This window comes from Natrix helvetica (assembly GCF_964273705.1).
Source record: "Natrix helvetica genome assembly, chromosome: 1".
Lineage (NCBI taxonomy): Eukaryota > Metazoa > Chordata > Lepidosauria > Squamata > Natricidae > Natrix > Natrix helvetica.
In genome coordinates this window covers 255,920,365-255,936,486 of record NC_138548.1, presented here as the reverse complement: position 1 = coordinate 255,936,486, position 16,122 = coordinate 255,920,365, and the positions used below count along the sequence as shown (strand labels likewise).

General features: G+C 46.7%; 1 protein-coding gene across 1 annotated transcript in view; it reads left to right on the top strand.

Annotated features, from left to right (window-relative positions):
• USP43 (ubiquitin specific peptidase 43) overlaps positions 1 to 16,122 on the top strand; it is a 128,209-nt gene that overhangs the window by 56,360 nt on the left and 55,727 nt on the right. The gene's annotated exons all lie outside the window — the stretch shown is intronic.

Below are 16,122 nucleotides of genomic sequence, written 5' to 3'. Positions count from 1 at the left end.
GAAGAAGAGATTTCTTAGGGGTTTTTTGCAGGGGTTTTTAAATCAAATTTTAAGGCGGGACGGGGGGGTTGATTCAGATAGCTCAGACAGGCTTGGGGAGGGCTCTGCCAGGGCACAGGCCAGAGTTAACTAATGGGCGCAGGCCGGGAGTGCTGGGAAGGGTTGGGATTCCGGGGGAGACATTGGGGGGTTCACCATCTCTACTGTTTGTGGGAGAGGCAGATATGGTGGGGGCCGAGGGCCAAATTATGTTCGGGGGATGCAGGATCGCTGTTTAAGAGTGATCACGCATTCCTACCCTCATCGCCCTTCTTGCACCCCCAGGTGCTCGGGATTACAGGACCCTGGTTTCCGTCTGGTGTCGCTTAACGCCAGGTCCATGGTGCATAAGGCTCCCCTCATTTACGACCTCATACAAAAGGGTAGAGCAGACCTGGTGTGCATTACGGAGACCTGGTTGGGCCATGAGGAGGGTGCTCCCCTTAGTGAACTATGCCCACCAGGCTTCCAGGCGTTTCACCAGCCGAAAGCCCAGGGCAGGGGCGGGGTGGTGGGGTGGCAGTGGTTATTAGGGAAAGTCTCGGACCTCAGGAGGTCACTGTGCCCCAGATAGGCGGGTGTGAGTCCCGTTTTGTGAAATGGGGCCTTGGAGTTCAGGTGGGCCTTTTTGTTACATACCTGTCCCCCTGCTACGTTTCATCGGCCCTGCCGGAGCTGCTGGATATGTTAGCTGGATTGGCGGTTGATTTCCCCAAGCTTATGATCCTGGGGGATTTCAATCTGCCTTCCATTGGTGAGACATCTGAGTCAGCTTGGGAGTTCATGGCTTCCATGACGGCTATGGACCTAACTCAGTTAATTCAAGACCCCACCCATAATAGGGGACCACACGCTCAACCTGATTTTTGTCTCTGGGCAGTGGATGAATGATCTAGATTTAGGGGATATTTCTATTCAACCCTTGTCATGGTCTGATCATTTCCTCATCAGGCTTGACTTCCATACTGCTACCCCTCGCCGCAGGGAGGCAGAACTAACTAGATGGTTCCGCCCCAGGCGCCTGATGGACCCTGAAAGGTTCCTGATGGAGCTTGGGACTTTTCCTGAATCCCTTGCTCACAACTCGACCGAAGCCCTAGTGGAAGCTTGGGATAGGGAGGCCACTGGGGCCTTGGATCGCATTGTGCCTTTGTGGCCTCTGACCCGGTGTCGATCCTGGGTGGCTCCCTGGTTTACCGAGAAGCTCCGGGAGATGAAACACCGGAAAAGACGCCTAGAGAGTGGTTGGAGGGTCAGCCGGTCCGAATCTGATCGAACACTAGTAAGAATTCACATTAAATCCTACTTAGTGGTGATAAAAACGGAAAAACGGCAACATTTTCCCGCTCTTATTGTATCTGCAGATAATTGCCCAGCCGCCCTGTTTAGGGTGACTCATTCCTTATTTAACCAAGGAACTGGAAAAGACCCCTTGCAGGGTAGGACTGAAGAATTTGTTCAGTATCTGCAGGATAAAATCTCTCAGATCCGGACAGGCTTGGACTGTGACTGGGTAGATTCGGGCGAGTCGACGGGGATGAATCTTGTGGAGACAATCTGGGATGAGTTTGACCCTGTGACTCCCAAGGGCATGGACAGAATTATGGGGAGACTCAGTGCTGCCACTTGTGTGCTGGACCCGTGTCCCTCTTGGTTAGTTTTGGAGGTGACAACTGGATCCGTTTCAGTTAGGTTTCAGGCCCGGGTACAGCACAGAGATGACATTGGTCGCGTTTGTTGATGATCTCTGGCGGGCCCGGGACAGGCTCCTCTGTCCTGGTCCTATTAGACCTCTCGGCGGCTTTCGATATCATCGAAATAGTATCCTACTGCGACGACTCGGGGGGTTAGGAGTGGGGGGCACCGTTTTACGGTTGTTCTCCTACCTGTCGGATCAGTCGCAGTTCGTGTTGACTCGAGGGCAGGAATCGACCCCAAGGCGCGTCACTTTTGGGGTGCCCCAGGGGTCGGTTCTCTCACCCCTCCTGTTCAACATATATATGAAACCGCTGGGCGAGATCATCCGTGGTTTTGGGGTATGGTATCATCAATATGCTGATGATACCCAACTTTTCATCTCTACCCCAAACCACCCAAACGATGCCCTCGACATGATGTCCCGATGCCTGGAGGCTGTGCGGATCTGGATGGGGAGGAACAGGCTCAAGATCAATCCCTCCAAGACTAAGTGGCTGTGGTTTCCGTCATCGCGATTTGTACATCTTGTTCCATCTTTGACGATAGGGGGAGAAATTTTAGCCCCCTCAGAGAAGGCTCGCAATCTGGGAGTCCTCCTGGATACGCGGCTTAGTTTAGAAGAACACCTGACGGCCGTGACCAGGGGGGCCTTTTACCAGGTTCGCCTGGTACGTCAGTTGCGCCCCTTCCTGGATCAGGATGCTCTGTGCACAGTCACTCATGCCCTCGTCCTTTCTCGCCTGGACTACTGCAATGCTCTCTACATGGGGCTGCCCTTGAAGAGCACCCGGAGGCTTCAGCTGGTCCAGAATGTGGCCGCGCAGGTTGTCATGGGGGTACCTAGGTGCTCCCATGTTACACCCCTTTTAGGTGGCCTGCACTGGCTGCCGGTTGTTTTCTGGGTGCGATTCAAGGTATTAATTATGACCTTTAAAGCGCTCCCTGGCTTAGGCCCAGGATACCTGCCACCAGTAGCTCCCACCGTCCAGTACGATCCCACAGAGTTGGCCTCCTCAGGGTGCCGTCGGCCAGACAGTGTCGGCTAGCGACCCCCAGGGGGAGAGCCTTCTCTGTGGGAGCGCCTTCCCTCTGGAATGAGCTGCCCTCGGAGCTTCGCATAATCCCTGACCTCCGGTCCTTCTGACGCGCCCTAAAAGTTGGCTTTTCCAGCAAGCCGGTCTGGCCTGTTAATTTTATCTAATTTTTAAAATGTTAGTGTTATATTAATTGGGTTTGTTTTTTGGATTGTTTCTAATTTCCTTTTAACTTTTGTAATATGTGTTTTTTAATGCTGTACATCGCCCTGAGTCCTTTGGGAGAAGGGTGGCACATAAATCCAATAAAACAAAACAAAACAAAGAAACAAACAATTCTTTTCTTCTGACAGCTCTGTGCACGCGCATACTGGGAATAGGCTCCAGCTGTTCCTCTGCTCACTCTGTCTGGCTCCGAAGGCCGTTAAGAACTGCCAGACGGCCTTGATCCCTCTGCCTCTGACACAGAGTCCTCATTCAAGCTTTACCCAGCATCCAGGATTGGCCCATGTTCCTCCCCAACCTCATTGTCCGACTCTGCTGTCAGCCCCTCTGGCAGGCCACAACATGTCTCACTTTGTGTAGTCAAAGCATTAGGACAATCTTGTGCACATTGTAGCTCTTGACATTTTTTTTTAATAGTAAGTGGATGTTGGAGAAAAGAAGGAAAGGAAGGTATTGCTGTCTCCTTTTGGATGAGACCCAAAGAAATGCTTCCATTAGCATATGTTTCCTGCTGTTGACACTGCTGATCTGGCAGTGAGGTGAAATCATTAGGAACTGAGGAACAATCCCCATCATGAGGCCGTTCTTCTAGGTCAGGGGCGTCAAACTTGTTGCGTCACATTGTCTTCACATGATGTATCATGACTTTCCCCCCCTTGCTAAAACGGGGAGGGTGGGGGTGGGGATGGGCATGGCCAGCGCGTGACGCATCCAGCCCATGGGTTCTGAGTTTGACACTCCTGTTCTAGATAATGCTTTAAAGCAGTGCTTCTCAATTATTTTCTGTCATGCCCCCCCTAGGAAGAAGAAAACATTTCGCGCCCCCCCCGCCTTAGAGGGACTACTCCCCGTAATCAGACTCACATAAGTTCTTATCCGAAAAATGCAAGCTAGCCAACAACGCATCCCCCTTCCCTTCTAGTCAGCTTCTCCCAGCCGGCGCTCGGGGACTCGGCTCTGGATCCCACCCCTGCCTCCGCACCGTTCAGCCGGAGCTCCCTGAACCTAGAAGCGGAACCTTTTCCGCAGATGAGCTGTAAAAAGTAGATTACGAGGATTCAATCCTGCCCGATGGGGGCGGGAAAAGACCATCAGGACAAAAGGCACGTCAAGTGCCACTGTGATCGTCCTCGCCACCCCCGTCGGGAATTGACTGTAGACTCAGACTTCCTACCCAGTCCACATGCTGGCTTCGCGGCACTTCCAAAGGCGCCACCGCGCCGCGTGCCTCACAAGCAGGACAGGGTATCCATCGACCCTTCAGAGGCTGTGCAAGGACCCGGTGATCGATCCGGAGCCGGCGGCCTGTCCCTTCCCCTTTCTTTTCTTCCCAGCTGCGCTGCGGCAGTCGCTGGAAGGTGGTGGTGGAAGCCCTCCCAGCCAGCTGCTGCACGCCCCCCTTTACGGAGCCTCGCGCCCCCCCTGGGGGGGGGGCGCCCCACTATTTGAGAAGCACTGCTTTAAAGGCTGCCGATTGCCAGAGCTTTCCATTGTTATGTCCTGTCCTCTGAAGCTGGGTGTTCTGAACCAGGTGAGCCCTTGGTCCCGCCCTTCGGAGAAGCAAGACTTGGCAGCAAGGGGAAAAGTACACAGTCAGGATCCTGGGTTTTTGTTTCAGTCATTAAAAGGTAGGTGAAATAGGAACAGTAATTTTTCTTCCTAAAAAAAAAAAAGGTCCGATACAAAAGTAGAATGAAATGTAAAGGCAGAGTCACGCTTACTGAACTGGGCAACAACGTGGCTTTGTAAACTTACACTGTGTCAAATTTATAGAGACTTTCCTAGATTAAATTTGCCTCCTTCTCGTGAGTCTTTCCTTTTGCGTTTAATTCAGAAGATCATCTGTGGGTTCTTTTCACTGGGGAAAATGATTAAATAGCTCTCCCGCTCTAGCTGTGATAGCACATCTTTCTTTGTCTTACATTAACTAAAAGTCTGTTGTGAAATAGCTCGGTCCATTCTTGAAAGCTAAACATGTTGCAAGCAACGTTCTGCTGTTCTGACACTAGAAGACTTGGGTGCCTAAAAAAATCTGGATGGTTCATAATGCATCCTTGCCTTCAGGGAAGCACTTAGAGCTAGCTAAGATGCTTCTGCTGTACCCTGAGCTACACAGATAAGCAGACTAGCCATGCTGCAAATGTGAGAAATCTTTTCAGAAGTGAAAAAAAGCTTTTAATTTGGGGAGGAGGTGACTTAAAATAAATACTATGTAGGATATGGGTTTTGGAAAGGCTAGGAACCCTTTCAGCTGAGTTGTCCTTGCTGGAGCCCAGTAAGACTGTTTCAGCTGCTGCAAAGCCACTTGATAGAAGGAAAGAGATGCCATTTAGACTATTTGTTCTCTGTGCAATATACAGACTGATGGAGCTTGTGCTCTTGTGGAACCAGTAGGAGGCTGGGAGCTCTCTCACTAAGAATGGTTAAATACTACAGCAATCCAGGCAAGAGATAATAAAGTAAGTGTCAGGGTTCCAAGTAATAGATCCATAGTAAGCAAAGCTCTGAGGCAGGTAGATTCCTCAAAGAATAGCTTTATTGGAAATATCATATTGGCACATATCTGTTGCATGTGGAATGCAGCTTGACCTTAGAGGAGTGAGCTCTGTAGGCACTGTGAGAAGTACAGTAAGTAAAATGGATTTATGAGAAATTTTCAGTGGTTCACATTAAATGGTGAGTTCGGATCAATTTGGACTGGCACTAAGAACCTAGGCGTAAGACTGCCTTCTACCAAGGAGGCTCACTTGGTGACTTTGGGCCTATCAATCTTTCCTAGTCCAACCCACTTTGCAAGACTGTGAAAAGCAGTAGGAGGGAGCACTGTGTACATCACCTTGAACTCCTGAAGTAAAAGCACAATATAAACATGACAAAGTTATCAACAATTCCCCTATCTGAGTGTAAATGATGCAAATTGTTATGGGCAGTTATGAATGTCATTTTATTAAACCATTAGGTTTAGGTCAGCTGAAGCCGACCTGACCTGACAATTTTTTCTTGGGCAAAGTCTGCCACTCCAGCTGTTCTGTTCTGTTTGTCATGGTAGTTTGTTTGTATCGGTTAATGGATAAGCTATCCTTCTTTGCCTCTGCATACCATCTGTTTTGGATACTGTCCAGTGTGGGATCCTTATCACATTTTAAATCTGCTCTATACAGTTTAGTGAATAAAAATGTATCGGGCTTGAAACAATACCCATTTGTTACTGTTTACCACATCCAGGTTGTTGTTCGAGAAACTGCAAAGTAAATAGAGGAACTTACTTAATAGGTCACATATGTAAAACAAGTTTAATGGCATGCAGTTGAATGATCACACAACCAGCTGGGACTTGAAGGATGTGCTATAATCAAGTATTGAGAGACTCAGTCAGGATTAGCCAGTTACTCCTGAGGGATGATCTTCCTAAAATGTTATTCTTCTGTATAGCATGTGGGTTAAGCAATTCTGGAAGTTGAAGTCCACTTTTTTTAAAGTTGAAAAACACAAGTCTAGACTACACTTTTGATTGACTGCAGTGGAGGACTACTAACTAAATACCCTTGTCTTTTAGCCATAAGTTATTTATAAAAATAATAAGGGTTGGATAAAAATAAATAAATAACATTCCTTGTTTTGGATATAACTGCTTATTTTTAAAATAAAACCAAGAGAGTTATTCCTATGTGCAATCTAATATAAGGGAGTGGCTTCAAGAATGATAGTTGAGTAAGGCTGCTGCAGTGAAAACAAGATAGCCGCTTATAAAACCTTAAAAGGACATAATGTGTGCTACAAAAAAAACCTTAAAAATTTCCGTTGTAGCGCACGTTATCCATTGCATGGGATAATATATATGAAGCCTTATCTTTAAAGAGTGATTAGAGAAAGAAAACATATGCACTTAAAAAACGCACGCCTCGGTGGCAAAAAAAAAAAAAAAAATCCCTGTATTTGTACATATTAGCAATAGCACTTCAACTTATATACTGCTTCACAGAGCTTTAGATCCCTCTCTGAGTGGTTTACAAATGTCAGCATATTACCCCCAACAATCTGGGTCCTCATTTTATTGACTTTGGAAGGATGGAAGGCAGAGTCAACCTTGAACCGGTCAGGATCGAACTGCTAAGCAGTCGTCAAGAGTTAGCGAACTATGTTGTTGCTATAAAGGCAAAATGTCTCTGCCATGCTCACAGTGGTGGGCCAAACCTTTTGCAGGAGATTGCATTCACCAGAAGCAATCAATCCCTTCCTTCCTTCCCACGCAGCTTATCGTAATGACGGACATTTCCCTAATTATTAATAATAGGTCACTTAAAATGCAATCAGTTCAGCAAAACTGTCTCTAGACCTATGCCATACTGGGAACCATCCCCTGCAGCAATGGCACCTCCCAAGCAGAGAATTCCAATTAACCCTCCTTTATGGGAAAACAGATGAGCCTCCCAATCTCCAGCCTTCTTTCTCAAGCCACAGACGTACATTGCTTCGCTCTGCTGTGACATTGCAGCCATCTCCATGGCAACCCATTGTACTGTTTGAAAGGGCGGCTGATGTGGTTCGTATCTATGCCGTAGGAATGCAACCACAAACATTTGCTTGAGTAGATTCTGGGAATTTACTTTTTTTCTGCAAATATGCCCCTTATCGACAACTTCATGTTCAATGTGAAGAGCTTGGAAAAAAAAAAAACCCTTTCTCCATATCACAGGCTCACCTTCTTATATTTGTAGAACAAAAACATACTTTTGGGAAGGAAATCGAAATGAACTGAGGTAGCAAATGAGCTTTTCCAATTGATTATTGAATTGGAGTCATTTGAGGGGATCCATGCCATTTGGTAGCATGAAACCTAAAGGTAAAGGTTCCCCTCGCACATATGTGCTAGTCGTTCCTGACTCAAGGGGGCGGTGCTCATCTCCGTTTCAAAGCCAAAGAGCCAGTGCTGTCCAAAGACATCTCCATGGTCATGTGGCTGGCATGACTAAACACCGAAGGCGCACAGAATGCTGTTACCTTTCCACCAAAGGTGGTCCCTATTTTTCTACTTACATGTTTACATGCATTCGAACTGCTAGGTGGGCAGAAGCTGGGACAAGTAATGGGAGCTCACTCCGTTACGTGGTGCTAGAGATTTAAACTGATGAACTGCCAACCTTTCTGATTGACAAGCTCAGCATCTTAGCCACTGAGCCACCACGTCCCGACTAGAGAAACCTAGAGCCACAGAAAAGACGGACAAAATTGCATTGCTCTAGTAGGGCAGTCACTGCTTCATAATACTGCTGTATGTTTTGAAATTACACTGACTAGTGAATAAAATTCAACAAACTGAGAATTGTTTGAAGAAGAAAAACTCTTTAGGCCAGTGATAGGGGGCTTGGTACTCTTTTGGACTAAAGTCTCCAACTATCCTTGTCACAAATTTGGAATCAACCACAATACTAACTGAGATCAAACGGAATTGGAGTCTTCTGGAGAGGACCAGTTCACCTATGTTTCAGAGCAACAATAGGTTTGAAGGTTATAGGGGCTATGATTAATGAATTCTCAGGTTGTAAAATTGTAAATTTTGAAAGGAACTCCAAAATCATCTAATTCAGTTCTCTGCTAGTGGAGGAAATCTTCTACTGCACATTCTTGACAATCTGTCAGAGTACAACATGTAGTGAATTTGAACCCAAACTTGGCAGTGCCAAGATCTTTCTTTCTTCATGCTGCTTCCTTTCTTCTCTTATTTATTATATTATATACCACCTCTATTTTTTACAAATAACTCAAGGCAGTGAACATATCCAGTACAATTCCCTAGTCCTGTTTTCCTCATCACCACAACAACCTTATGAGGTGAGTTGGGCTGAGAGAGAGTGACTAGCCCAGGGTCAGCAACTGTGGTTCTTTCATCCTTCTGCTGTGACTTCCTGTCACTGGTCAGCTCCACAGTTGATAGGGTTTTTGGTTAGGACACGTAGAGGAAAAAGGATGCCGCACTAGGAGGAGACTCTATGGTGGGGGAACCAGACTTCCAGACGGATTCAGAATTCAATGGGGGGCTTCTCGTTAGGACCTTTGTGGCTGTTTGAGTGTTTCAGGTTGCCAACCCCTGGACTAGCTCAAAGTCACTATGCTGGCTTTCATGGCTAAGGAGGAAATAGAACTCACAGTCTCCCATTTTCTAGCCTGGTTCCTTAACTACTAGGCCAAACTGGCTCTTTTTTTGGGGGGGGGGGGCTTCAGAAAACCTGTAAAACTAACAGAGGATCATCAGATGCCCTCCTTTTACTTATATTGCAGCAATTTTTGTACTTAATTTTTTTTCCTTATGGAATTTGTATTTTTCTTTAAATGAAATATTGGGCCCTTGCTAATTAAATGGTATAATTCTGCACCAGCTAAGAAGCACCACTCGTTTTTTGTGGAATTTCTTGTTGTTTCATTTTGTAACTTAAATCATCTTAACAGTTCCTATTGTGTTCCTGGTTTGTTCACTCACAGTGCCTCTGTATGGTCATTGTAATTTGCATATAAGACTTCAATAGCGTCTCCATCTTTTCTCTCAACAAAAGTTTTGGGTCTCCCCTTGCCATAGAAACTCTTAACAGACCAGCTGACCTTGGGTGCCCCTTAAGGCTCCTTTCCCACCAGACTGGTTAGAAGGGACATGCTAGGCATGCCAGATCTTTCTAGCTCCCTAATTAATCCCTTTCTCATTAATACTTATTAAAAAGGCTGCCTCCATTTTCAGTCAGCCAACTTGTAATCTGGGCATCAAAGCCTGCCTTTATGCAAACAATCTATTAATGTGTAATGCTGCTTTGCTCACAGATTACTGGCTCTGATGCACAACAAAGGAAAACAAGGCTGAGGCTTTGGTTAGATTTTAATTTAGGATGTGGGAAAAGCAACAGCACAGGAGGCGAACTGACTACTTAATATTCATGATATGCTTTACTAGAGAATTTCTTTAAAACATGGTATAGTATTGGGAAAGGGAAGTGGTTGTGGGAGATTTAATCAGGACTTCTTTTCAGTAGCATTAAGGAAAAAATCACCATGTACTCTCAATGCCTACTCTTCTGTTTTAATGTTTATCTGTTAAAAGATGCACTGGACCAAATCTAGATACTTCCTAGTCCAGCAAAACTATTTCTTAGAATGATCAGAAAGATATTGTAAATCTGAGGAAATCCATAAACCCAGCTGTTACTCTGTGACATACTGTCTCTGAACATCAATTTGGATATCATAAAAATAATCTTTGGTAGGCTGACCCCCCTTTTCCATGAATGTACTGAATACATTTTGAGAGCCATCCAAGAACCGTGCTTCCCAATTTTTTTTCTTAATCACCCCAAACCATTTATCAGAAATGGTTTTACTACGTACCAGAAAATCCTTATTTGAATAAGGATTGTGTGTCATTACCCAAGGAAAAAACCACTTTTACCTAATTTGGGGTAATCTTCCCAGATTTGGGATGCGCTTATCTAAAATCATGGCTATTGTTGCTCTATAATATGACAAAAGTAAATTACGCGCTATGTAAAGAAATACTTTGTTTTATCTGTCTTGAATTTAGTGCCAATCAATGGCAATGAATTCTACTATTATGGGAGATGGATTTCGATCTGCTTTGCATCACATTATACGTTTTTTAAACCATCTTCTTCATTTTCCCATCTACACTTAGGGAAAAATGGGCAATCTCTAATGTGCAGGTCGCAGGCAGTGCTGTTGAAAGCACTGTAAGACTGCATTACCAAATTAGGCAGCAGAATGACCAATTTCATGTCAAAAATTATGAAATAAAGGTGGAACGAGTACAAGGTCTCTGCAAGTCGGAACTCTCGCATTCCCATCCGTTTCCCCAGGGATTGAAATGTTGCTGGCATACAGTAGTTTAGTGGGAAAGTGGTCACATTTTAGCAAAAGGATTCTTTCTTTTTTCTTTCGTTTCTTCCTTCTTTCTTGATTACCTTTTTCTTAAGATTTGCCTTTTACTTTATGTAAAATCTTCAATAAATGTAAATTAAACAAAAGATTTTCAAAAAAAAGGGGGGGGGGGAGCTGAACAAGGAGTGCAAGGCTCTGCAAGATGAAAACTCTGCATTTAATTATCTCTCCCAGCTGTAAGGAAAAATATATGCCAAAATAGTTGGTTCTATTCTTTCTCATCCCATCATTCCATCACCACAGACTCTCCTATATTGGTCTTATAGAGGGATCTGTAGTGCTGCTCACATAGTTCCTGAAACTTTGTTTCATCATGACATTTAGAAGCTGGTCAGATCATGAAATGTTGGTTGGAATTAGTGTTTATCTTGTGTTTTTATTACTTGTGGGGTTTTTTGAGCTGTTTGGGCTTTTATTTTTGGTCAGCAAATAGGCAGTGTGGTTCTTACTGACATGAAGGAAACTCTTGAAGGTGCTGATGTTCATACTGTGCTGAAAACAGGCAAGGTGAAGCAAGAGACCCTGTGAGAACAGGAGCCAGTAGCAGTTGGTATGGTGCCAAGGGAGACTAAAGCACTGGGAGACCGCAACAGGAGAAAACTGGAGAGTGGAGCATTGGGAGAAGGCAGCCTGTGGGAGCCAGCTTGCTAGCCTAACATTTGTAGAGGAATAGGGAATAGGGAGACTAGAGAGATCTGTAGGGCACTGTGCTGTGGTACCTGGAGAAAGCCAGTGGATCCAGCTGCAGAAGAGGCCACAATGGAACTAGGCAGCCATGGGGATATCTGTAGAATGTGATGCTGTCAACGCCCTTCCCTAGTATCTGCAAACCTAGTGAGTAGATTGGGAGGGAACAGACTCAAGGTGAATTCTGAAATGATCAAGTCATGATGGGTATTTGGGTGTCCTGGTCTAGGGGACTTTCCATCTATAGATTGGATGGCGTAGCCTATCTATCTATCTATCTATCTATCTATCTATCTATCTATCTATCTATCTATCTATCTATCATCTATCCATCCATCCATCCATTTTATATGGCACCCACTTACTCAAAGAGACTCTGGGCAGCTTACAAACAATAAAAACCCAGTCTAAAAAATTAAAAACAACCCCCCTCTCGGCAACAACACACAGTCAAATGAGCCACTTGATGGGCTCCATCACACTCTGGGTTTCCCAAACCTGTTGGCATAACCAAGTCTTCAGGGTAAACAAAAGAGTATCAAAGTGGGGGCAGTTTAATTTCTACAGAAATGATATTCCAAAGAGAGGCAGCCACCACAGAGAAGGTGCTTCTTCTGGGTCCTGCCAGGTGTATCTTTTTAGGGATCAGGACATGCAACATTCCTTGGCTTCCCGCTCTAGTGAGTCAGGTAGATGAAACTGGCAAGAGATGGTCCTTCAGATAACCCAATCCCAAGTTAGGAAGGGCTTTAAAGGTGATGACCAGTGCCTTGAATTTCACCTGGAAGCAAATTGGCAGCAACGCAGCTCCCGTAGGAAAAATGATGCATGTCACACCTGGTTCTGCACAAAACTGTGTGGGCTGCTGTTAAAATGGGAAATAACTAAGGTGTGAGTGACTGAGTAGGGATTGTTGGTCTAGGAAAGGGTGTAACTGGCGCACAACCTGCAGTTGCACAGAGGCCCTCCTGGCCACTACTGCCACTTCAAGCAGAAGTTTTGAGTCCAGGAAGACCTCCCCACTGGGTCTGTTTGGGGCAGTACCACTCCATCCAAAACCGAAGGTGGCAATTCTCCATGCACCGAAGACTCCAAACTCCAAACTAGATCTTGCCAGGGCTCAGTTTCAGATTGTTGTTCCCCATCCAGCGTTTAACATCCTCCAAACTCTATGAGAGGGAGATCACGCCATTGCTTAACTCACTATGGGCGGAGACATATATCTAAGTATCATCAGCATATTGATGATACCTCAGTCTAAGGTGATGGATGATCTCATCCAGCAGCTTCATGTAGATGTTAAACTGAAGCGGAGAGAGTACTGAGACCTGCGAGACCTGCAGAGCAGTGGACCTCTCACTTTCTATCAAAACTGACTGAGAACAGCCACAGAGGAAGGAATTGAATCAGAAAACACGGATCTCCCCTCTTCCAATCCCTGAAGCCTGTCCAGAAAGATAACATGGTTGACTGTATCAAAGGCCACTGAGAGGTCAAGTAGAATCAAGGATAGATGAACTACTCCCATCCCTCTCCCGCCAGAGATAATAAAAAAGCACAACCAATGCCATTTCAATTACATATACAGGCCTGAATCCTGACTGGTAAGGGTCTCGATAATCTATTTCTGGATGAAATGCAACCATGCAACCACCTTCTCAATGATCTTCCCCAAAAAGGGAAGATTGGAGACTGGTCAGAGGTGAGTTCCTACCGGTTCGGACCAGTTTGGCTGAACCGGTAGTGGTTTGCCGGCCTGGGTCGCCGGAACCAGCAGCGACCCAGGCCTGCTACGCCTCCGAAACGGTTCTCTGGTCGGCGTGGCATGGTTTTTTACCCCATTGTTTAATGTTCTGCACATGTGCAGGCCTATTTATGGGCAACTGCACATGCGCACGAAGTTTGCGCGCAGACCAAATTGCGTGTGCACCGAACCGGCAGTAATGCCGGCAGCAACCCATCCCTGAGACAGGTCGAAAATTATCCAACGGTGTGGAATGCAGCAATGGCTTCTTAAGAAGAGGGTGGACCACAGCCTCCTTAAAATACTGTGGCACTACCCCCTTCTGTAAGGAAGCATTAATCACCACAAGAATCCACTCGCATGTCACTTCTCAGGAAGTTTTCATAAACCAGGAAGAGCATGGATCTAAAACACAAGTGTTTTATACTTGTGTTCATACGTTTTATTCAAGATTGATGCACAATGTGGGGGGCTTTTTAAATTCTTTTTGAAGAGCAGATGAAGAAAAACTTAATTTTCAACAGAAGATGAAATACAATACTGATTATAATTGTAAAAGCACTGTGTATTATGATTAATATATTTTATATTTGTATCTACACCAACTAAAGTTTGAAGTTATCATTTTCATATATTTTTACCTTTTTTAAAATTTCAGCACTCCCAATTTTGCTTTGCCCCTTCTTTAACTCTGGCTAAAGGTTCTGAAGAAGACATGAGCAGGTTTTTTTTTTTGCATTCTCAAAGGTCTCTTTGCATAAATGGTGATTTCTGTCAATAAAAGAGATAACTAAGCTCCCTCTGGATTTTACCGCTGTTGCTTTTGATTTAGTACCCTGATTAGTGTAATTAAAATTGAATAACCCCTTTGATTGGTGAATTGGTGTATTTCAGTACTGTCCTATAACTTTAATTGGATAGTAATAGAATGTTATAGTACAGTGATGGTGAACCTTTTTTTAAAGGAGTGCCAGAATTGTGCGCGTGCGCTCTAATGCACCCTCCGCATGCCCCCTCAATTGCCCACCCAACTGCCCATGCGCACATGATGACATGCGCATGCACCCCCTCGCCCAGGCTCCGGAGGCTTTCCTGAAGCCCTGGCAGGGCAAAATTGCCTCCCCCACCCCCCTAGAGGCCCTCTGGAAGTCAGAAACAGATCATTTCCAAACTTCAAGTTGGCCCGTTGGGGCCGTTTCCAGCCTTCGGAGGCTTTCCTGAAGCCATTTCCGGCTTCTGGAGGGCCTCTGGGAGGCTGGGGGAAGCCGTTTTTGCTTCAGGAGATGGTGGTTGTGAGCCTCGGGGCTCCCGGGTGGCCGATGTGCACAGGGCGCTGGGCTGGCTCCAGTTGCAAAATGTCAGAAAATTCCCCATTTTGCAAGGCGGCTCCCAAAGAGAATGAAGCGGGCGTGGGTGCTTCTTCCAAAAGCCGAGGGCCTGGCTCCTCTTCCTTCCTCAGCTGTTGGAAGAGCGCTGTGCCCATTTCATTCTCTTTGAGAGCCACCACGCTTGCCGCGGCGCGAGGCAAACATTGCTGGGGAGAAATCAGCAGGAGGGGGAGAAGAAAACAAACTTCTGCTAGGGATGCCTTCTCCCTCTCCCCCTGATTTCTCCTTGGCAACGCTCGCCTCACATGGCAGCAAGTGGTGTGTGTGTGTGTGTAACAGGGGCTGGCTGGGACCGATCAGCTGAGAGGCTGGCAAAGAAGCCTTGGTTTCCCCACTGCCATGGCTCTCAGAGGAAGAAGGCAGGGATGTTGGCTGGCATTGGCTTCTCTTACTTTTCACCACCACTGCCCCTCCAGGACAGAGCATTACCGCCCCCTCCCTGCTGGCTTCAGCCCATGTCCCGCCTGCCCTGCTTAGCTGGCTAATTGGTTGGGAAAGTGGCGAGGGTGCGAACGGCAATGAACAGTAAGGGAAATGAGCGCCAGCCAGCATCCCTGCCTTCTTCCTCCGAGAGCCGCGGCAGTGGGGAAACCAATGCTTCTTTGCCAACCTCTCAGCTGATCAGTCCCAGCCAGCTCCCATTACACACACACACACACACACACACACACACACACACACCATTTGCTGCCCCGCAAGGCGAGCGTTGCAAAGGTGTCCTGGTACTGAGAGTGAAGGAGTGGCGATGGTGAGGATGGGCAGGCCCGAGCTTCCCTCCCTCCCCACCCACCCAAGCAGGCTTCTTGCACAGCTCCAGCCCGCAGCTCTGATGAGGATCCGTGGTCCGGAGTGCTACTGCTTCCAGCCAGGATATATTCTGCCAGGCCCTTGGCGTATTTATGTGGGTACCTCGCCTCCCCGCCAGCAGCTCTTCCGCCAGCATCCCAGCTAGAAGCAGAAGTGCAACAGCTGCTGTTGGGGAAGGGACGAAGGGGTGGTGGTCATCTGTTCTCGCCACCGCCACCCCTACACCCCTGTTAACAGTGACTGTTGTGCTGCTGCTTCCAGCTGGGATGCTGGAGGAGCTGTTGGTGGGGAGGCAAGCTACCTGCATAAAGACGCCGTCAAGGGCCTGGCAGAATATATCCCGGCTGGAAGCGGCAGCACTCCGGACCGTGGATCCTCATCAGAGCCATGGGCTGGAGCCATGCAAGAAGCCCACTTGGGTGGGGAGGGAGGAAAGCCCTTTCCCATCCTTGTCACTACCGCCCCTGCCCCTTGCAGCTGTCACAGTGCTGCTTCTGGCTGGTGTGGAAGTGGCTACAGGGGCCGGATGGCAGCTCCTGCTCTTCCACTTGTGGCTGTAGCT